Source organism: Pinus tabuliformis, chromosome 2_2, assembly GCF_031772625.1.
Source record: "Pinus tabuliformis cultivar Carrire ecotype Pingquan chromosome 2_2, CPIR1, whole genome shotgun sequence".
NCBI classification, from domain to species: Eukaryota; Viridiplantae; Streptophyta; class Pinopsida; order Pinales; family Pinaceae; genus Pinus; species Pinus tabuliformis.
The window spans coordinates 345,935,061-345,958,658 of NC_142300.1; positions in this window are offsets into that span (position 1 = coordinate 345,935,061).

Genomic DNA, 23,598 nt, shown 5'->3' on the forward strand with positions numbered 1-23,598 from the left:
TTCAACTATCAACCCTTGGACTTCCACTTTACAAGATGTTACATCCAATCTGCACATGTACCCATTTAAGACAAAATAGGCTTGAGCAAGCCATCCAAGTTATCACTAACACTTGGATAGTTGTGGTAAGGCAAACTCTTCGACATCCTTGTGATGACCAATGGTGGCGAACTAATGCCAATCTTGGTCATCCATGATGGTGTTCACATGCTTAATGGTGACATCCTTCTGTAAGTGAACTACTACCTCCGTTGCATCCAGGTACACTGATATGGCTCCTCTGTCCAACTCGTTCGCTAACGTGTGCATCACTGTCTTGAGTGCAACTCGACCAGCAACATATTGATTCATAATGTCTGTGTTGATCTCCAAGTGTGTGCTGGTGACCATGAACATAAACTTGTTTAAATACATGTTCAGATCTAGTCGGACTTGCTTCTTGTCTTCGCTAAGGTGAGTGTTCCAAATGGGTGGGATAGCATGCGTGCGCATAATCACATTCATTCTCCTGAACACCCTTGCATGTGATTGAAAAAATTTCTCACCTTGTCTGCTCAATGCCAGCTCTTGGGCTGGGTCTATAACCTGTATGGGTGTAGTTTCATAAGCTTGTGCATGTCGCACCTCCTACTGTACCTGTTCCTATTGCAACTCCTCCTCTGATCTATGTAGCTCATGTTCTTCCTTAAGTTACCGCTTCAGCACCTAAAACTCCTTCTTTATTTCTCTCTCTTCCTTCGCGTGATTCTCTTGTCATGCTATCACCTTATATCCTCAATATCCAAAGATGCTTTCATCACAAGTGGATCTTCTTGAGCTTGCAACTTTGCTCTGTCTCTACATTGTCAACAACCTTCCTCTTGCATTTGTCACATGTAGGTGTGCTACCTTCTGCTACTGCTAATGGGGATGCTCATTGTGATTCCACTTCCATTTCATATTGATATCCTTGTCCATGAATGACTTGATGTCCTCATAGATAGGCAAGTTCATAGACACTTGATTGACTGCATCCCCAGTCGCACTCTCAATGGTGTCTTTGACTTTGCTCTCCTGGAAACCATTGTACTTGTGCTGCTGAGAGGCAAACAAACACCTGTGATACCTAGAGACATAAAAACACTCATGAAAATAAATATGTTAGTCAAAAACCAAAACAAACTAGAGGACTAACATGCAACATACCTGTGTGACTGTTTGTGAAGATTGCATAATTTTGACCCAGAGTATGGAACATTGACTACCAAAACTGCACAAGGCATAGTCTAGGATGTTGGGAGGCTGAATGACTACTAGAAATGCACAATGCATAGTCCATGTTGGCCTGCTGAGGACTAAAATTGCGCAATATGCAATTTTAGTCAACAGTGACATGCAAACCAGCAAACTACATTGCACAGTTTCTGGGGCCAGCAAGGCAATGCCTCGCAGAATTGCGTAATGAAAGCCTATAGGTCAGTGCTAGTCCAAACTTGTGCAGTTTCTAGAGTGAAGGCAGATCCTTCACTTCCATAAATGTGCAATGCTAGCCGGGTGATGAAAGGTTTGGCCCAAGGCAGCACAGAATGGGAAATGGGTGACTGAAAACATGAGAAGTTTGAATGCATGGTGATACTGAGTGTAAACAAGATTGAAAGATCATGCATGCAAACATTAAGTGCAAGATTCAAAAAATGAAAAAAATTCATGCGTGTGTAGCGAGTCACTACAACTATGACCGTTAGTGTAAAAACAGGGTCATGCATATGACAATAATGAAATGCGAACGAAAACTAAAACGGTGCTTCTACAAGCTAACATACATCAAAATGACAAGCAGCACTCATTGAAATCAAGTAGACACCAATTATACAAAGCGAAACACAAAAAGAGACAAAAACCTAGCCCAAGACATGAAAAGTAGACTTACCATGAAACAACTAAGCTCAAAGTGTTGAAGGCTCCTCGATCCAATGCAGTATGTCAGAGCTTTAAGTTCAATGTGAGGAATAAGCTTTGTAGCATCTAGTTCATGAGTTTTGATAAGATCAAGGTTATAACACGCATGCCACAAATCTAGGAAAAATCAACACTTGGAGAGAGGTTTCTCAAATGAGCTTTGCATGTAACCTCCAGCAACTAAAAATAGATCACTAGATATAGGGATGCCCTTTGCATGTTGCCTTTTTTTTGTTTCAGGAAGAGTAGCCCATTTATGTAAATCAATTTCACTTGGTCCTAGAGGGAGCCGGTCGACCTGAAGGCACATGTAATAGGCTACTTGACCGGGAGAGGGATTTGTGCAATTTTTGAGAGGAACTGGGCTAGCTAACCCATAGGGATTGCACAATTTCTTGGAGGAACAGGTGACTATTTCCCAGAATTGCATAGTTTCTGGGAGGAGTTGTAGTTCTAGGCCATATTGTGCAATTTTCCCTAGGAATATTATCTGATTCCATTGCACAATTTCTGAGCCTAGCAGATTTGTGCAATTTCTGGGCTAAGCTGCAGTGTTGGGCGAAATTGTGCAATTTTTCCAAGGAAGCATGTCTGACTGTTGTGCGCAATTTTGGAGCTGAATAGCCTGTCTAGTATATTTTCACAATTTTGGGGGAAAGGCTAGTTCCCATCCAGAATTATGCAATTTTTTGAGGGAGCTACTTAGCGAGAAAATAGCCAAAGTCTAGAATGGAAAACTGTGAGGGGAATGAAGCAAATTGACATGCACAGGCTAGCAAGCTGGTGAGAAATCAATGAAGCCTATGTACTTGAGAGTGCAAGACATGCTACTAAGGATGGTTGGTAGGGAGGCTCTGAAACGAAGTTAAGGAAAAATTGGAGGATGGTTATAGCCACTATAACACTTGGTAACACGCTGGTATAACTCCATCTCTATGAATGGACCTTGTTTGTGAAAAGCAAGTCTAACACCTATGGAAGTATTGTTAAATTCTTTGTTCCTCTTGGTTTTCGCACTTGCTCAATTGTAAGTTGTAGAATCTGTGAAGCTCTTGGTCGATCGACACACATTCCAAGCCAAGCCAACATAGTTGTTTCGATTGGGGATGAGGGGTATATTGGTGCACAAGCATTACGGTCGTCTAAGTTTTATTTTCATCTCTGGTGTTGCTCCACTGCAAGCAAGCCTGAACAGTACCATGACAAAGTCACACAGGAACAAAAGCATCGCTCCACTGCCAACAAGCCTGGTCAGTACCCCGATGGAGTTACGTGCATCACCTCTTTGTGCAGGAAGCCTTTCTCTTCTTTTGCCTTATTCATTTTTCATTTTTTCGAAATTTTTTCACATTTTCATTTTTCGTAACTGTGCATAGCACTTATTTATTTCAAAGGTGAAAGAGGGATCCCAACTTATTGAGAACATAAGAGGTTGTTCCTTCAGATAAGTAGTTTATATATACCTCTGATGTGCTTATTAAGGCTTTCCCCCTCACCTTATTCTACTTGACTGAGATGACAAGGATTAACCCACAAACAACCAACTAGAGTAGGTGACACTAGTTAGCGTGCAAGCATTGTGTTTTCACAAGGTTTAGTTCGAACATTACATATTTTCCATCTACTTATCATGGACTGAAGATAACAAGTTATTCATAGAGAGGAAAGACAACATATAACTAAGTATTGACAATTGCACAAGTCCTCTTGTACTTTACCCAGCTTGTTTCAAGAGTCGCACACAGTTTCATGTGGAACTAACCTACAGACATAAACAAGAAAACAAACAACAAAAAAAAGCAAAAGCAGAAGTAAATGCGCAAGAAAAGCGAGTAAGAAAACAAGCAGGAAAACAAACAAACATGTAACATAGGAAGCAAACATGCATGCAAGAAAACAAACCAAAATCAAACACTACTCCAAATCCTAAGCTAATAGTGCATGAGTCTTCTCATGTAAAGTGATACTTCCAATCCAGCCCCTGGTACATTGGTCGATCCATGTTGGTGAAGGAACGGTTCGTGAACAGTACAGTGGTGCGAACCAGTGAAAATGAAATATATAACAGTGAAGCCAAACACACTCCAAGTTTAAATGCCTCCACAGAACATAAGTGAGTGCAACTGCATGACATCTGGTTTGTGGACTTACCATGGTGTTGTCTGACACTGCATGCAGATGTTAAGAACACGCACACTCTTGACTATGACATGCAAGAAAACGAAAGAAACAAAGACAAATTGTGTCGCACACGTGTGATTGTTGTGTAAGATTCCTTCAATGCATGAGTGATGGGATCGTGTAGTTTGAGTGGAGGAAGAATAATATTTGTGTGATATTGATCTTCAATGCATACATATGAGTGATGAGGAGCCTCGAGTGTTTCAACAATTTCCTGATCGGAAGTGAAACCAACCTTAGGATAGCGAGGGCCTGACATAACCATCAACTCGCGTTGAAGTGCCTCGATAGTTCGCAGGGTTTTGACTTCGTCGATAGATAGATCATCGTAGACCAATGTCTTAGAAATATTAACAACAATTTAATCAACATCGTGATCAGATGAAGAATTAGAGATATCATGACAATTAATATCAGAAAACTCAAGATGTTTGTCAGCATCCTCATGATTTGATGAATCACAAGGAGGGGTAGATGAGAAACAAGGATGTTTAGCCTTTGTGTTCCTGGAAAAAGAAGATGAAGAATCAATTAGATGTTCAATGAATGCTTTATCCTCCCTGTTTTCGGATGATAGACTCACATCGAGGGTGTTCTGCAAATGATAAAAAATGGGTGCATCCATAGACAAATATACACATGTGAAATTAGGGATGGCAAAATCACCAAAGATGTCAGGAAAACATGGAGGAGGCTTGGACAGAAGGGAGTCATCCTTCACCAAGGGTTGATGCTCAAGCTCCCAGTCATACTCTTCATGAATGACAATGCAGGTTGGTTGTGCAACACCTACCTCGTCAATGTATTGATCCTCGTTCACCAAAGGTGTAGAGTCCGGAACGGAAGTACACAAGACAATGCAACTTGGAGGATCATCAGAATACGAAGACGAAGGTTGAGGTATGAAATACATGTAACAATCCACAGGATTCGCAACCAAATCTGTGCGAAAATTGTAAGAAGTGATGTTGGGAGGATGTGACAATGAACGGATGTGTGTTCGTGTTCTCCCACATCACTCGGCGATGGTGGAGCTATTTGATGATGGGACGGCGGACAATCACTTGTGACACTAAACATGTTTGTCTGTGATTGCGTAGCTCCATCATCAAAGTATGCTGAGCGGGGCTTGGGCTTGAAATTTCTTTTAGGATTGACAGATTTGGTAAGGAAATAATCAAATTTCTCCATGAGATACTGGAATTTCATCTGACTTTTGGGAGCTTGAAACTGCAATGCACAGAATCAGTCTCGATATTCCATAGGCGATTCATGCAGGGCTTCCATTGTCGAAGCAATTTTTGGTTAAGAGGTTCTAGATCAAAATGATGGAAAGTAGATTCCGTGAGATCACATAACTGATGCAATGAGTGCATGCTTCCCGGAGGCAGACTCCAGCACCACCGTTGTGGGGATTCATGAAGTGTGTATGCAATTAGAAGGCCGACCTCTTCTACATAGAACTCGTCTGCATTATCAAGGAATGCATAGAAGCCATCAAAGTACTCAGGCCAGGCTACTTTGCCTTCACCATCATACGTGAATTCAGAGAGGAGATCAAAAAACTCCCTTGTGATGTTGAGAGGTTCGAAATGCGAAAAATATCGTGGAGGGATGAGTCTGATAGAATCCATGATAGATGTGCAAAGATTCAAAACAGGTTGAGAGGACACAACTTGTCATTTGGACCTCCTTCTGGCACCAGAAATTTTGATGGTGATGGACCCACCAACATGTTAGGGGATCTCCCTAGTAAGAAGTCTCAACTAGACCTCAGACTGTTTGGTGTAGGAGTCCCAGTAGTGGGTCGTATGGTATCGCCTTTACTGCAGTTGCATGTAGAGACAAGTAATATGTCCTTGTTGGTATAAAGGGTGTGACATGTGTAGCAAGCCAAGGAAGGTGCATGAATGGTTCTAACACATGAAAAGTAGGGTGAGTGCACCCCTTGGAGACCTATGAAAGCATGCAGCTTGGAAAGGAACACACGAGTGAAGATGCATCACAAACAGGAAAGAAGGTAAGCTAACAATCAAGAGTGATAGTTAAACCAACAACACATCTCAATAAGATTCATACATACTTATACAAAAAGAGTCCATACATGCATGCGTAAGAAAACATATACATATATCATTAGAGTAAACAAGATAGTTGAAATACAATAACAACATATGCATGAAACATATTGGCTCTGTTATATTAAGAAGTGAAAGTTCCAATCATACAGTACAACCATGACTGACCACTAGTCCCGATAGCAGAACGTTACACACTACCGCCTACTCCTCCAAAGAGATGTACTGGCTCTACACTATGGAGAAGACAAGGCTCGTTACAATACTCTCCAAGATTTCTCTAAGATACTCCTATCGGAAGCCTGGCTGACCAAAAGCCTCTAAAATGAGTTACGAGGTACTATAAATAGCAAAGGGTGGGGTGACCCTTAACATTCCCCTTTGTGATTGTTCACCTATCCTCATGACTCTTGAAATACTCTATGACAGTTATATTTAACTATCAACACTTGGACTTCCACTTTACAAGATGTTACATCCAATCTGCACATGTACCCATTTAAGACAAAATAGGCTTGAGCAAGCCATCCAAGTTATCACTAACACTTGGACAGTTGTGGTAAGGCCAGCTCTTTGACATCCTTGTGATGACCAATGGTGGCAAACTAATGCCAATCTTGGTCATCCATGATGGTGTTCACACGCTTAATGATGACATCCTGTTGTAAGCAAATTGTCACCTCTATTACATCTGGGTACACTGATATGGCTCCTCTATCCAACTCGTTTGCTATCATGTGCATCATGGTCTTGAGTGTAGTTGGACCAACAAAATACTCATGCATAGTGTCAGTGTTGATCTACAAGTCTGTGTGGGTGACCATGCACATGAACTTGTCGAAGTACATGTTCAGGTCCATTCAGACTTTCTTATTGTCTTTTCCTTGGTGAGTGTGCCAAATGGGTGGGATCGCATGCATGCACACAATGAATCCATGCTCCTGAACACCCTTGCATGCGATTGACAACACTCCTCACCTTGTCTGCTTTGTACCAACTGTTGGGCTGGGTCTATAACCTATATGGGCGCAGTTTTATCAGTTTGTGCATGTTTCACCTCCTGTTGTACCTGTTCCTGCTGCAATTCCTCCTCTCGTCTGTGCAGCTCTTGTTCTTCCTTAAGTTGTCACTTCAGCACCTGCAACTCCTTCTCTATTTCTCTCTCTTCCTTCACGCGATTCTCTTGTCACACTGTCACCTCATAGCCTCAACCTCCAAATCTACTTTAGTCATAAGTGGATTTTCTTGAGCTTGCAACTTTGCTCCGCCTCTGCACTGTCAACAACCTTCCTCTTGCATTTGTCACATGCAGGTGTGCTACCTTCTACTATTGCTAATGGTGTTGCTCGCTATGTTGTTGCTTCCATTTCATTTTGGTATCCTTGTCCATGAACAACTTGAGTTATTCATGGATAGGCAAGTTCATAAACACTTGATCGACTGCATCCCTAGTTGCACTCTCAATGGTGACTTTGACTCTGCTCTCCTAGAAACAATTATACATGTGCCCCTTAGAGGCAGGTGAACACCTGTGATACTTGGAGACATAGAAACACTCATGACAAGAAATCTGTCAGTCGAAAACCAAAAAATCTTGGAGGACTGACATGCAACATACTTGTGTGACTGTTTGTGAAGATTGCACAATTTTCACTATGACGCTGGGAGACTGACCACAAAAACTATAGAAGGCAAAGTCCAGGCTATCGAGAGGCTGAACCACTACTATAACTATGCAATACAAAGTCTAGCTTGGCGTGCCAAGCACTGAAACTATGCAATGTTCAATTTCAGTCGGAGTGACATGCAAACCAGCAAACTGCATTACGAAGTTTCTGAGAACAACAAATCACTGGTTCCCATAATTGCAAAATGCAAGCTCAGAGGTTAGTGCTAGTCTAGACTTGCATAGTTTCTGGAGGGAAGGCAGACCCTTCACTCCCAGAAATGCAAAATGCTAGCCGGGCAAGGCAAGTTCTGGGCCAAGGCAGCCCAAACTCGTCAACGTGTGACTGAAAAGATGAGAAGTATAAATGCATGGTGATACTGAGTGTAAACAAGAGTGAATGATCATGCATGCAAACAATAAGTGCAAGATTCAAAAGAAAAGAAAGCATGCATGCGTGTGTAGCGAGTCACCGTGGTGGCGGTCGTCAGTGAAAAAAGAGTGTCATGCATGCGACAGCAGTGAGATGCGAACGAAAACTGAAACGATGCTTCTACAAATGAACATGCATCAAAATGATATCAAGAAATCATTGAAATCATGCAGACAACACTTACACAAAGCAAACATAAAAAGTGATAGAAACGCAACACAAGACATGAAAAGCATACTTACCATGAAACAACTAAGTTGAAAGTGCCGAAGGCTCCTCGATGCAATGTGGGATGTCAGAGCTGTAAGGTTGATGTGAGGAATGAGCTCTGCAGCATCTGGCTCATGAGTTTTTATAAGATCAAGGTTATGACGTGCATGACACAAATCTAGGAAAAAGAGACACTTAGTGAGAGGTTTCTAAAATGATCTTTGTGTGTAACCTCCAACAGCTAAAAATAGATCCCTAGATCTAGGGATGCCCTTTGCATTTTGCCTTTTGATGTTTCGAGAAGAGAAACCCATGCATGCAAATCAGGTTTGGTCGGTCCCTGAGGGAATTAGTTGACTTGAAGGCACATGCAGCAACCTGCTTGACTGAGAGAGGGATTTGCACAATTTGTAAGAGGAAATTGGCTAACTGTCCGAGAGGGATTGCACAATTTTTGGGAGGAACAGGTGACTGCTACCCAGAATTGCTCAATTTCTATGAGGAGCTACAATGCTAGGTTAGATTGCACAATTTTCCATTGTGAAATTCCTAAGCCCAACACACTTCCTAATAGATTTGTGCAATTTCTAGGCTGAGCTGCAGTGTTGGGCCAGATTGTAGTTTTTCCAAGGAAGCTTGTTTGACTGTTCTGTGCAATTTTGGAGCTCAATAGTCCATCCAGTAAATTTTCACAATTTTTGGGGGTAAGTCTGGATCCCCTCGAGAATTGTGCAATTTTCTGACGGTGTTACTCAGCCAACAACTAGCTAAGCTTGAAATGGAATCCTATGAGGGGATCGAAGAAAACTAACATGCACAGGCTAGCAAGATGCTAAGAAATAAATGAAGCCTATGTACTTGACAGTGCAAGACATGCTGCTAAGGATGGTTAGTAGGGAGGCTCCAAAAGGAAGCTAAGGAAAAATTTTGGAGGTTGGTTGTAGTTGCTACAACAATTTCATAGTGAGGACACACATAATCTCTTCTATGAGAACCCTCACTCAAGCCATGAAGAAGAACCAAATCCTGGTAGAGGTCGACATGTACATAGAGTAGTTGATGCATGAGGCCACTAGTGATGACCTGCAGCTGAGTGCATCGAACATGCTGAAGTACATTAGTGGTTCAACCACACTCAGGACAATGCTACACATGCTTTAGGATGAGCTGGACATAGGTTTAAGAACAATATACTCAGAACCCATGGAGGCAAGGGTCCGCTTTGACAAGACATCACCAAACAATATGGGGACATAATAGCATAGTACCAAGCTTTGTATTAGTTTGTCACCAAAGACCATGAAGAGGATGTTGTCGTGTTGGTCTTTCCTTAAGACCTCGAGTGATGTTGTTTGTCGTGTTCGACTAACTCAAGTCTATTTTGTCCCACATGGGTATATGTGGAAATCGTATTATTATTTGTAAATATATTGTAAATGAAATTCCAAGTGTCATTAGTGGAATGTGAATAGTCACTATGTAATGTGAAGAGTCATGAGGGTAGTCCAAGAGTCAAAGGGGAATGTCAAGGGTCACCCCACCCTTTGTTATATATAGAACCTCATAACACATAGTAGAGGCTTTTGGGAACCAAGCTTTTGTCTAAGCATTTATTAGTGAAGGGTTGGAGATTATTGTGATGAGCCTTGGCTTCCCCTTAGTGTAGATTGAGTACATCTCTTTGGAGGAGTAGGCAGTGTTTACTGTAATGTTCCACTATTAGGGCTAGTGGCTATCAATGGTGTATGTATGGATGGAACTCTCACTTAATAATATAACTGAGCCAAGACATTTTCTTGCATATGTTGCTATTGTAGTTTGGCTATTCTGGTTACTTTAGCAATGTATGTTATTTAACTTACGCATTTGTGTATGAACTATTTTGTATGCAATTGTATGAATATTGTTCAAGACATGTTGTTGTGTTAAATTGTCGCTTTGGATTGTTGTCTATTCTGCTTCCATCCTGTGATGTCATTCTCCTTGTGTGTTCCTTTCAGGTTGCATACTATTACAGGCTTCTAAGGGACACACTTCTTTCCCCCCCATGTGTGAGAAGCCCCATGCATCTCACTTGACTTGTTGTAAGGTCACACACTTGCTTCCAACAAAGTTATCACACTTACCTCTACTTGCTATCGTAGTCAAGTCGATACTTTACTAAGATAGTACGTAAAGGTAGTGCAGGTCTTGTAATAAGGATTTCCTTGGTAAACATTTGGAGTTATTCTACTATGATATTCCTTGATTATATTTATTACTACATGTAGCATCAACATAACTTCTTCAGAATAGGTTCTTCCAAAGTTATTTTGACTCCTTTCCTTTCTTTTGTTGGAGCTAGCGATACAAATTTCAAGCTTCTTCATATTCTTGTGCTTATATGTATTATGGTTTGCAACACTTTTTCTAGAAGTCTCACCTGCATATCCAAGACCATATTTGTAAAGAGGGGATTTAATGACTGAGGATGTCATCCAAGGCTTGAGAACACTTCACCTTTTTTTTAGTTGATCAAATTATTTATTTAGAAAAACAATATCTTCCTTCATCTTCTCGTAGTATTTATCTTTCTTTGACAATTGACTCTCCATTTCTTCCTTCATTCTTGTTGCTTAACATGCTTGGACTTTAAATGAGATGACATTTCCTTCAAATCTATAAGTATCTTCATCATTTTATTTTAGTTGGCATGCCACGATTTTTGTTTCCTTCTCTACTTCATCAACTTGTCCTTTTATGAAGACCCATTCATCCTTTAAATTATTAACTTTAGCTCCTTGCATATCTTTCTTTGCTTCTTCTAGCTAATCCTTTAGGGAGGTAACTTCTTCTTTATATTTACCAATTTGTACCTCAAATTTACTCAACTCCTTAGATCTCTAGTTGAGATCACTCATCAAAATATCTTCTCTTATTTTTTCTTCTTCTAATTGATTTGTCATGAAGGTGACTTCTTCATTGTGTATTTTTTCCTTTTGATGCAATTCTACCTTAAGCTTTTTGATATCCTCATCTCTTTCTTGTGGTTGATGCTTTAAAAGAATAACTTCCTCCTTTATTTTGTCAGAGTCATGATCAACATCATGTACCTACTTCTGAGTTCCTCATTTTCCTTATTCAATCTACTTATCTCTTCATCTTCCAGGTCTTCCTTGAACTTCATGGTGACTTCAATTTTGATTTTAGCTATCATCTCTGGTCCAATATTATCTTTGAGCTCCTTGCTAACGTCCTCTCAATGTAAGGTGATGACCTACCATCCTTTGAGTGAAGATCTTAAAGATTTTCCAAAATCTCTTTTGTTGATGAACATTTCTCTTCTTTGACCTTTATAGGGTTTGGAAGGCCACTGAAGATTGATTTTATATCTATTCTATTAAACTATTTTGACTCCTTCGAGATTTTGATAGTCATTGAACTCCATACCTCAAATCTATGAGCCATAAAAAATAATTTCATTCTTTTACTCCATGACTCATAGTTTGTTCCATCAAACAAAGGAGCTTTCCCAACATGATTTTCTTATGTTTTCACGCCCAACAAAAAGGAATCTTTACTAGGTTTGGAGGCTTTCTTCCTTGTCTTTTCCATTTCTGTTCTAGGAATCTACATTCTAGCCATTGGGTTGTGACTGAAAGTTTGGCTCAAATACCAATTGTTGGAGATACTCAGTAGGGGGGCGAATCAATATTTCCTTTAAGATTGTTACTTTTATGCCATTAAATAACTCTTCATAAATTAGAACACAAAAATGTACAACAAAAGAGTAATTTTATTAACAAGAATGGTGAGGACTCCAATCCTATTTTTGGAACAATTCAAGTACAAAAAAACTTTAGGGATCCAACCCTATATGAAGACTCCGATCTTCAACGAAACTAGGCTCCAACCTGTATTATACAATCAAGCTCCAACTTGGCCTAACTGATGATTCCAATCTATTGATGGTGCTGGACCCACCAACATGTTAAGAGGATCTCCCTGGTAAGAAGTCCCAATTAGAACTCAGACCGTTTGGTGTAGGAGTCCCAACAGTGGGTCGTAAGGTAATGCCTTGACCATGATGTTGCACAGAGGCAACTAAGATAACTCTGTCAGTAGCAAGGGTGTGACCGCTGCAGTGAGTCAAGGAAGGTGCATGAAAGGTTCTAACACAAAGGGGGTGAGATGAGTGCACTGCTTCACAACCTTTATCAGTACTCAACTGGGAAGGGAACACACGAGTGAAAATGCATCACAAGATGGAAAGAAGGACAGTCAACAATCCAAAGTGATGGTTAAACCAACAACACATTTGCAACAAGATTCTTATAATTACATACGAATCAATTCATACACAAATACGTAAGTTAAATAACATATATCATTAAGACAACAGGAACAGTCCAACTACAATAACAACATATGCATGAAAATGTATTGGCTCTTATTACATAAATAAGTCTACGTTCAAATCATACAATACATCCATGTAAACCTACTAGCCCCATCAGTGAAGCGTTAAAACCACATCCGCCTACTCCTCCAAAGATATGTATTAGCTCCGTGCAGTGGAGAAGCCCAGGCATGTTACAATACTTTCCAAGATTTCTTCAAGATAGTCTTAATCGAAGCTTGGCTGACCAAAAGCCTATACAATGAGTTATGAGGGACTATTTATAGCAAAGGGTGGGGTGACCCTTGACATTCCCCTTTGTGACATTTCAACTACCCTCATGACTCTTCACCTACTCTATGACTATTAAATCCAACTATTGACACTTGACTTACACTTGACATGACTCAATGTTACAATACACATGTACTCATGTGAGACAACATTTCTTGAGCAAGCCAAGCAAGACATCACTGGCACTGGGTCCACTGTGATGAGACCAACTTTTTGACATGCCTGTGATGGTGAAGGTGGTGAGCTGATGCCAATATTGGTCATCTGTTATGACGTGCATGCACCTCATGGTGACACCTTGTTGAAGAGAACTCTTCCCTCCATTGCAACCAGTGCATTGGTTCAACCCTTCATCCAACTTGTCTGCTATCATGTGCATGGTATTCTTGGGAGTGGTTGAACCGAAAACACACTGATGCATAGTGTCTATGCTTATCTTCAGGTGTGTGCTAGTGGTCATGCGCATCAACTTGTCGAAGTACGTGTTCAGCTCTAGTTGGACTTGCTTCTTGTCTTCGCATTTGTGAGTGTACTGAATGGGTTGGATTTCATGCATGCACACAATAACATGCATGCTGTTGAACCCATTGCACGCTATCAACAACATTGCTCGCCATGTCTACTCCTTTTCAACTATTGGGATGGATCTTTAACTTGTACAGGCACAGTTTCATTCATAAGTGCATGTTGTGCCCACTGGTGCTCTTGTTCCTCCAACAAGTCACTTGTCTGTCTGTGCAGTTTCATGTTCTTCCATTAGTTGCTGCTTCAACACATGCAGCTCCTTCTGTGTTCCATTCATGTCTTCACGCGATCATCATGTAGCACCATCACCTCATAGCCTGAGTCTCCAAAGTTGCTTTCATCTTCTTGAGCTTGAAACTTTGTTCCACCCGTGTGTTGTCAACAACCTTTCTCTTGCATTCATTGCATTTGCTATGTTCGCTGCATTCATTGTGTTCACTACATTCGGTATGCTGCCTTCATCTGCTGTTCATGATTCTTCTTGTTGTGATGCTATTGCTATCATATCTTGATGTCCTTGTCTACAAACAACCTAATATCTTCATGAGTAGGCAAGCTCATAGACATTTGATCGACTACATCTCTAGGTGTGCTCTGAATGGTGTCTTCGACTCTGCCCTTTGGGAAACCATTGTACCTGTACTGCTGAGAGGCAGATGAACACACGCAGTACTTGGGGACATGGAAACACTCATGGCGAGCAATCTGTTAGTCGAAAACCAAAATGAACTTGAGAACTGACTTGCAGCATACCTGTGTGATTGATCATGAAGGTTGCTCAATTTCGGCTGGGAGGTCGGGAGACTGACTGCAAAGACAGCACAAGGCATAGTCTGGGCTATTGGGAGATTGAATGGCTACTAAAATGGCGTAATGCACAATCCAGTCTAGCTGTTGGCTGCTAGTATTACACAATGTGCAATTCCAGCTGGGAGGGACTGCATGCTAAGGGACTGATTTGCACAATTTCCTGGGACAAGCAGTCACTGTCCTCCACAAATTCGTAAAATAGTCCCGAAGGCCAGTGCTGGGAAAAAGTGCACATTTTTGGAGAGGAAGGTAGAGCCTTCCTTCCCCAGATTGCGCAATGTAGTCTTGGTGAAGGCAGAGTCCAGGCCAAGGTTGGCCCGTCTCGCCGATGGGCAACTGAAAGAAAATAGGACAGTGAATGCATGATGATACTAAGTGTAGGCATCAATGAATGATAATGCATGCAAATGATGAATGAAAGATTCAGAAAATGGAACAACATGCATGTGGGTGAGGCGAGTCAGCGAATCGATGACCATTCGCGGAAAATAGTTTTATGCATGCAATAATAGTGAGATGTTAACGAAAACTGAAACGGTGCTAGGACAAGCTAATATACATGTAAATGATAGCAGAAACTCAAAGAAATCAAGAAAATAATACTCATACAAGCGAAAAAACAAAAAGTGATAGAAATGCAACACAGGGCATGGGAAGCGGGCTTACCCCAAAGCAGCTGAGCTGAATGTGCCGACTACTCCTAGATGTGATGCAGGATGTCAAAGATAGAAGTTTGATGTCAAGAATGAGCTCTGCAGCATCAAGTTGATGAGTTTTGACAACATCAAGGTTGTGACGCGCATGCCACAAATCTAGGGAAAGCAACACTTGGTGGGAGGTTTTTGAAATGATCCTTGCATGTAACCTCCAACTATTAAACATAGATCCCTAAAAAATGGGATGCATTTGCATGCTACCTTGGGAGAAGCAGCCCATGCATGTAAGTCTATTTTTCTCGGTTCAGGAGGGAACTGGTCAACTCAGCTCCACATGCAAGAGGTTGTTCGACCGCTTGAAGGAAATGTGCATTTATGGTCGGGAGCTGGGCTGAGTGCCCAAAAGATTTGCATAATTTCTAGGAGAAGCAGCCGGTTGCTGCCCAGATTTGTGCAAATTCTAGGCTCAGTAGCCCTGTTGGGGAAAATTTCGTAATTCTTGCTGGGAGTGTTGACTGGCACAATTTTGCAATCTTGGAGCCTAGTAGGCTACCAGATAGGATTGCACAATTTCTGGAGGGAAGGCTGGTTTCCCTCTAGAAATGCATAATTTTCTTGTGGAAGCTACTCAGCCTGTAGCTGGAACAATTCCGGGTGAACAACCTGTGAGAGGAATACATCAAGCTCTAATTGACACGCTGTCTTTGTGCAAGCAAAACACTAAAGCTTGTGAACTTGACGAAGCAAGGCAAGTTGCTGTGAAGGTTGGAAGGGAGGCTCCAAAATGAGGCTTAGGCAAAATTTTGGAGGGTGGTTGTAGCTACTACAACACTTAGCGAGATGCTCGCAAAACTCCATCTCTCTAAATGGACCTTGTTCATAAAAAGAAAGTCTAACACCCCCAAAAGTATTGTTCAGTTCTCATCTCATCTTGGTTTCACACTAGCTTGATTGTAAGATGTAGCATATTCCAAGCTCTTGGTCGATTGACACACATTAAAAGCCAATGAAACACTGTTGTTTCGATTGGGTTTGAGGGGTATATTGGCACACAAGCAGTATAGTCGTCAGAGTCTTAGTTTCATCTCTAGTGTTGCTCTGCTACCAGCAAGCCTGGATAGTACCTTAGTGGAATCACATAGGAACACAATCATGGCTCCGCTACTAGTGAGCCTGGTCAATTCCCCGATGGAGTTACCCGCATCACCTCTCTACGCATGAAGCCTTTCTCTTATTTCACCTTATTCATTTTCTTTTTTTTTTATTTTTTTTTCAAACCTTTTTCACTTTTTTCAAGTTTTTTTAACTGTTTATAGCACTTATTCATTTCAGAGGTGGAAGATAGATCCCAACTTATTGAGAGCAGAAGAGCTTGTTATAGTAGAGAAGTAGCTTATTGTATCTCTGATGTGCCTGTTAAGGTTTTCCCCCTCACCTTAATCTACCTGACTGAGTTAACAAGGGTTAGCCCAAAAACAACCGACTAGAGAAGGTGACACTAGTTGGCATGCAAGTGTTTCATTTTCAACAAGGTTCACTTCGAACAATACGTATTTTCCTTCGATGTATCATGGACTGAGAGTAACAATCTCATCATACATAGGAAAAATGATAGATAACCAAGTAGTGATAGCCATACAAGCTCTCTTGTAGTTTACCTAGCTTGCTTCAAGAGTGATACATGGTTTCATGCAAAACTACCCTATGAACAAAACAAGCGAACTATACGAAACAAGAAAACTCACAAACAACAAAGCAAAGCAAGAGAAAAAGTGAAAACGAAAGCACGGCAAGTAAGACAACAAGCAAGCAAACAAACTAGAAAACAAGCCATGTAAGCAAACAAGCATGCAAGCAAACAACTGAAAGCAAACACTATTCCTACTCCTACACTAATGGTGCATGGGCCTGATCACGTGAATTGATATTTCCAATGCAACCACTAACACATTGGTTGACCCATGTTGGTGAAGGCTTGGTCCGTGAGCAACCCAGTTGTGCGAACCAACAAGCAAGAAAGATATAACAATGAAGACAACCACACTTCATGTTTCAAAGTGTCCACGAGACATAAGTGAGTACAAGTGCATGACGAGCAGTCCGTGGACTTATGATGGTGTTGTGTGACACTACATGCGTCTTTGAATCATAAGCACAATCTTGACTATGACATGCAAGCAAATGAAAGAAACAAAGATAAATTGCATCATGAATGAGTGCTTGCAATGTAAGACTCCTCCAATGCATGAGAAATGTGATCGTGTAGTTCGAGTGGAGGAAGTGTGATCTATGTGTGATATGGATCTCCAATGCATACAGATGAGTGATGAGGAGCCTTTTGTGATTGAACAATTTCATTATTGGAAGTGAGACTAACCGCAAGAGAGCGAGGACCTAACATAACCATCAGCTCGAGCTGAAGTGCCTTGACAGTCTTGGTTGTTTCAACTTCATCATCAGATAGATCATCATAAACTAGTGGCTTCAAAAGATCAACTATGATAGAGTCATGATCGTGATCAAGAATGGAAGTAAATAGATCACGACTGCCACGATTAGAAAAATCAATGAATCCTCCAACATCCTCATGATCAGATGAATAAAACAGAGGGGTAAATGAAAAGCGAACAAACTCATCCTCTCTTTCTTCGGAAAAGATAGATGAAGGATAAGGTGGATCTTCAATGAGTAGCATATCTCCTCCACGGTCGAATGGTGGAATAACATCCTTTGAGTCTTGCGAGTGATCAACAATGGGTGCATCCGTGGATGAAGAAACACATGCAAAATCATGGATGGTAGGTTCACCAAAGAGGTTAGGAAAGAACGAAGGGGGCTCAGATGGAAGGGAGTCATCCTTCGCTGAGTGTTGATGCCAAAGCTCCCACTCATACTCTTCATGAATGACAGCTCATGTTGGTTGTGCAACACCAACTCCATCAATGGGTTGCTCCTCGTTCACAACAAGTGAAGAGTCTAGAATGGATGACCACAAGACAATATCTTTCGGAGGAAGACACGAGTGCGAAGACGGAGGTCGTAGACAAGAATGCATATGAGAACTTGAAGGACTCACAACCAAATCTACGTGAAAATTGAGTGAAGTGATGTTGAGAGAATGTGAAAGATTAACAGGCATGTGAGCATGCTCTTCAACATCACTTGGCAATGATGGAGCTGTTGAATCAAAGGAAGCAAAACAATCAGTTGAGACGGTGTCTGCATCCACATGAGATTGCGCAGTTCCATCAATGAAGAATGTTGAGTGAGGCTTGATTTCAAACTTTCTCTTGAGACATGCATATTTCTTAAGGAAATACTCAAAGCAGTCCCAAAGATAAGCAAATTCCATCTAGCTCCTTGGACCTTGAAACTGCAAGTTACAGAAGCACTGCCAAAAATCAATAACCATGCGGAGCCCTCCATTGCTATAACAGTTTCCAGTCAAGATGGTCTCGATCAAAATTATAGAATGTGTCTTCAATAAGATCACATAAGTGCTCAAATGAGTGGCTGTGTTAGTTGGTAGGCTGAGCGCCCAACGAAATGGAGATTCGCAAAGTGTGTATGCAAACAGAAAATCAACCTGTTTTTCAAAAAAACTCATCTTCCTCATGAATCATTGAAAGAAAGTTATGTAAGTGCTCAGGCCAGGCCACTTCACCTTCACCATCATACGTGTGAGTGGGCAAGAGATTGAAAAGCTTCTCCGTGATGGAGACATCTTCACATTTCGAAAAACACTATGGGGGAAGAAGAGTGCAAGACTCCATGAAAGATGTGCAAAGGTTCAAAACTAGATGAGAGGTCACAACTTGTCATCAAGCCCTCCTTCTAGCATCAGAAATGTTGATGGTGTTGGACCCACCAACATGTCAAGGGGATCCCCTTGTTAAGAAGTCCCAATTAAACTTAGACCATTTAGTGTAGGAGTCCTAATAGTGGGTCATAAGGTAATGCCTTGACTGCGATGTCGCACAGAGGCAAGTAAGATAAATCTATCAGTAGCAAGGGTGTGACCACTGCAGTGAGTCAGGGAAGGTGCATGAAAGGTTTTAACACAAAGGGGGTGAGATAAGTGTGCCCCTTGACAACTTGTATCAGTACTCAGCTGGGAAGGGAACACATGAGCGAAGACGCATCACAAGATGGAAAGTAGAACAATTGACAATAAAAAATTATGGTTAAACCAACAACACAATTGCAACAATATTCTTATAATTTCATATGAATCAGTTCATACACAAATACGTAATTTAAACAACATATATCATTAAGGCAACCAGAATAGTCCAACTACAATAACAACACATGCATGAAATTGTGAGGGCTCTTATTATATAAAGAAGTGTAAGTTCCAATCATACAATACATCCATGTAAACCTGCTAGCCCCATCAGTGAAATGTTACAACCACATCTGCTTGCCCCTCCAAAGAGATGTACTAGCTCCGTGAAGTGGAGAATCCAAGGCGCGTTACATTACTGTCTAAGCTTTCTTCGAGATAGGCTCAATAGAAGCTTGGCTGACCAACAGCCTATACAATGAGTTATGACGGACTATTTATAGCAAATGGTGGGGTGACCCTTGACATTCCCCTTTGTGACAATTCAACTACCCTCATGACTCTTCACCTACTCTATGACTGTTGCATCCAACTATTGACACTTGACTTACACTTGACATGGCTCAACGTTACAATGCACATGTACTCATGTGAGACAACATGGCTTGAGCAAGCCAAGCAAGACATCACTGACACTCAGTCCACTATGATGAGACTAACTCTTTGACATGCCTTTGATGGTGAAGGTGGTGAGTTGATGTGAAGCTTGGTCGTCCGTGATGGTGTGCATGCACATCATGTTGACATCTTACTGAAGCGAACTATTGCCTCTGTTGCAATTGGCGCATTAGTTTGGCCCCTTCAGCCAAATCGTCTGCTATCATGCCCATGGTCTTCTTCGGTGCGGCTGAACCAACAACACACTGATGCATAGTGTCTGTGCTGATCTTCAAGTGTGTTCTGGTGGTCATGTGCATCAACTTGCTGAACTACATGTTCAGCTCCAGTTGGACTTGCTTCTTGTCTTCACCTTGGTGAGTGTGTTGAATGGATTGGATTGCATGTATGCGCACAATAACATGCATGCTGTTGAATCCCTTGGATGTGATTAACAACATTGCTCACCATGTCTGCTCCTTGTCAGCTGTTGGGATGGATCTTTAACTTGTACGGGTGTAGTTTCATCCGTGAGTGCATGTTGCATCCACTACTATTACTGTTCCTGTTGCAACTCACTTGTCCTTTGTGCAGCTTCATGTTCTTTCTTTAGTTGCTTCTTCAACACATGCAACTCCTTGTTTCTTACTTTCCCTGTCCTCACGCAAACATCATGTAGCGTCGTTACCTCATAGCCTGAGACTCCAAAGTTGCTTTCATCATCTTGAGCTTGCAACTTTGTTCTACCCCTGTGTTGTCAACAACCTTTCTATTGCATCCATTGCATTCGCTGCGTTCACTACATTCATTGTGTCCACTACTTTCATTGCTTTCACTGCATTTGGTATGCTGCCTTCAGCTGTTTTTCATGATGCTACTTGTTGTGATGCTACTGTTGTCATATCTTGATGTCCTTGTATATGAACAACCTGATATCTTCATGAGTAGGAAAGCTCATAGACATTTGATGGACTGCATCTTCAAGTGTGCTCTGAATGGTATCTTCGACTCTACCCTCTGGGAAAACATTGTACCTACACTACTAAGAGGTAGATGAACACCTGTAGTACCTGGAGACATGGCAACACTCATGGCAAGAAATCTTTTAGTCAAAAACAAAAATGAATTTGAGAACTGACTTGCAGCATACCTCTGTGACTGATCATGAAGGTTGCGCAATTTTGGCCGGGAGACTAACTACCAAGACGGTGCAAGGCATAGTCTATGCTATTGGGAGAATGACTGGCTGGTGGAACTGTGCAATGCATAGTCCAGTCTGGCTGCTGGAACTATGCAATGCATAGTCCAGTCTGGCTGCTAGCTGCTAGGATTGTGCAATGCGCAATTCTAGCTCGGAGAGACTACAGACCCAGGGACTGATTTGTGAAATTTCCCGGGCCAAACAATCACTATCCTACAGAAATGCACAAAATAGTCCTAGAGGCTAGTGCTAGGAAACAATGCACATTTATAGAGAGGAAGGCATAGCCTTCCTTCCCCAGATTGCATAGTGCAACATAGGTGAAGGTAGAATCTAAGCCAAGGTTGGCCCGACTCGCTGACGGGCAAGTGAAAGAATATAAGACAATGAATGTATGATGATACTAAGTGTAGGGATCAGTGAATGATCATGCATGCAAATGATGAATGACCGATTCAGAAAATGGAACAACATGCATGTGGGTGAGGCGAGTCGTCGAATCGACGACTATTCGCAGAAAACAGTTTCATGCATGCAACAGTGGTGAGATGTTAATGAAAACTGAAATGGTGTTAGGACAACCTAATATACATGTAAACGACAGCAGGAACTCAAAGAAATCAATCAAACAGTACTCATACAAGAGAAAACACAAAAAGCAACAAAAATGCAACACAAGGCATGGGAAGCGAGCTTACCCCAAAGCAACTGAGTTAAATGTGACGACTACTCCTACATGTCATGTGGGATGTTATAGCTATAAGGTTGAAGTGAGGAATGAGCTCTACAACATCCGATTAATGAGTTTCGACAACATCGAGGTTGTGACGGGCATGCCACAAATCTAGGGAAAGCGACACTTGGGGGGAGGTTCCTGAAATGATCCTTGCACGTAACCTCCAACTGCTAAACATAGATCCCTAAAACAAGGGATGCCTTTGCATGCTGCCTTGGGAAAAGTGTCCCATGCACGCAAGTCTGTTTTTCTTAGTTCGAAAGGAACTAGTCAACTCAGTTGCACATGCAAGAGGTTGTTCGATCGCTTGAAGGAAATGCCCATTTCTGGATGGGAGATGGGCTGGATGCCCATGATATTTGTGTAATTTCTTGGCAAAGAAGCTCATGGCTACCCAGATTTGCACAAATTCTAGGCTAAGAATCCCTCCTAAGGAAAATTGCGCAATTCCTGCTGGGAGTGTTGACTAGAAGAATTGCGCAATCTCGGAGCTCAGCAGGCTGCCAGAAAGGATTGCGCAATTTATGGAGGGAAGGGTGGTTTCACACCAGAAATGCACAAATTTCTTGGGGAAGCTGCTTAGCCTGCAGCTGGACCAAGTCTGGGTGATCATCCTGTGAGAGGAATACATCAAGCTCTGATCGAAAAGCTTCCTTTGTGCAAGCAAAACACTGAAGCTTGTGAACTTGACGAAGCAAGGCAAGCTACTGTGAAGGTTGGAAGGGAGGCTCCAAAACGAGGCTTAGGAAAAATTTTAGAGGGTGGTTGTAGCTGCTACAACAAAATCCTTTAGAGCTCCAACCCTCTTATATGGCTTCGACTCCAACCTAATCATCTTGAGTACTCAAATCCTCTGGTGTTCTGTTGAAGCCCCGAAAATCGGGTCTACAACAAGGGGGATACGCACCTGGTCTGGACCTTGGTTAGCAGCTCCTTTTCCGTTTGGTATAGTGGGTCTGACTGGGGACATGGGACCATTTTCCCAATATACGTGTGTGTGTGTTGAGAATTGATATTTCTTTCCTAATGATTCCTAAGTAAAATGCTTTTTATTCTAAATCTAATCTAACAACATGCAATTGTATTCTAATAAACAGAAATATCTAATTCTAAACTAACCCAGGATGTAATATTTCTGTTATGTGATCTAAAGTGATTTCAAATAATAGTTGGTAATAAAGATCATTCAACTACTATGAGAAAAGAATTCAGTAAAGATAAATCATTTCATATAAAAAGTTAAATGAAACAATTGTGAAAAACATATCGCATAATAAGCTACTCATATATTAAGCATAAATAAATAGCTATCACCGTACAAAAGTGCCAAATGATAACTCAAGAATTTAAGCATTCATATATAAATAACTAAACACGAATATCAACATAACACATAAGCAGAAACAGTTAAGAGATAAACGTACCATTTATAACTAGTTCTACTCATGAGCTCCAGCAATAATGATCTATCTTTTCTTAATCCAACATCCACTAGGAGTACAAAAGTGCAACATCAGTAGTAGATATTAAACACAGATATCAGTAAATTATGTTCCATCCATTCATCAAAACCTCCTCAGAGGGTGCAAAAGTGCATGTTCTGAGGACAATTTTTTGATAAATTTCTGGACCCTTTTCTAAATGCATGAGAAGGGTTTAAATACTGCTAACTAATTCTAAAAATAATTTATTACAAAAATGTAGGATGTGGTTTAAATGACCATCCTCATTTTAGGCAAAAATAAAGCAAAATTAAAACTAAAACTGAA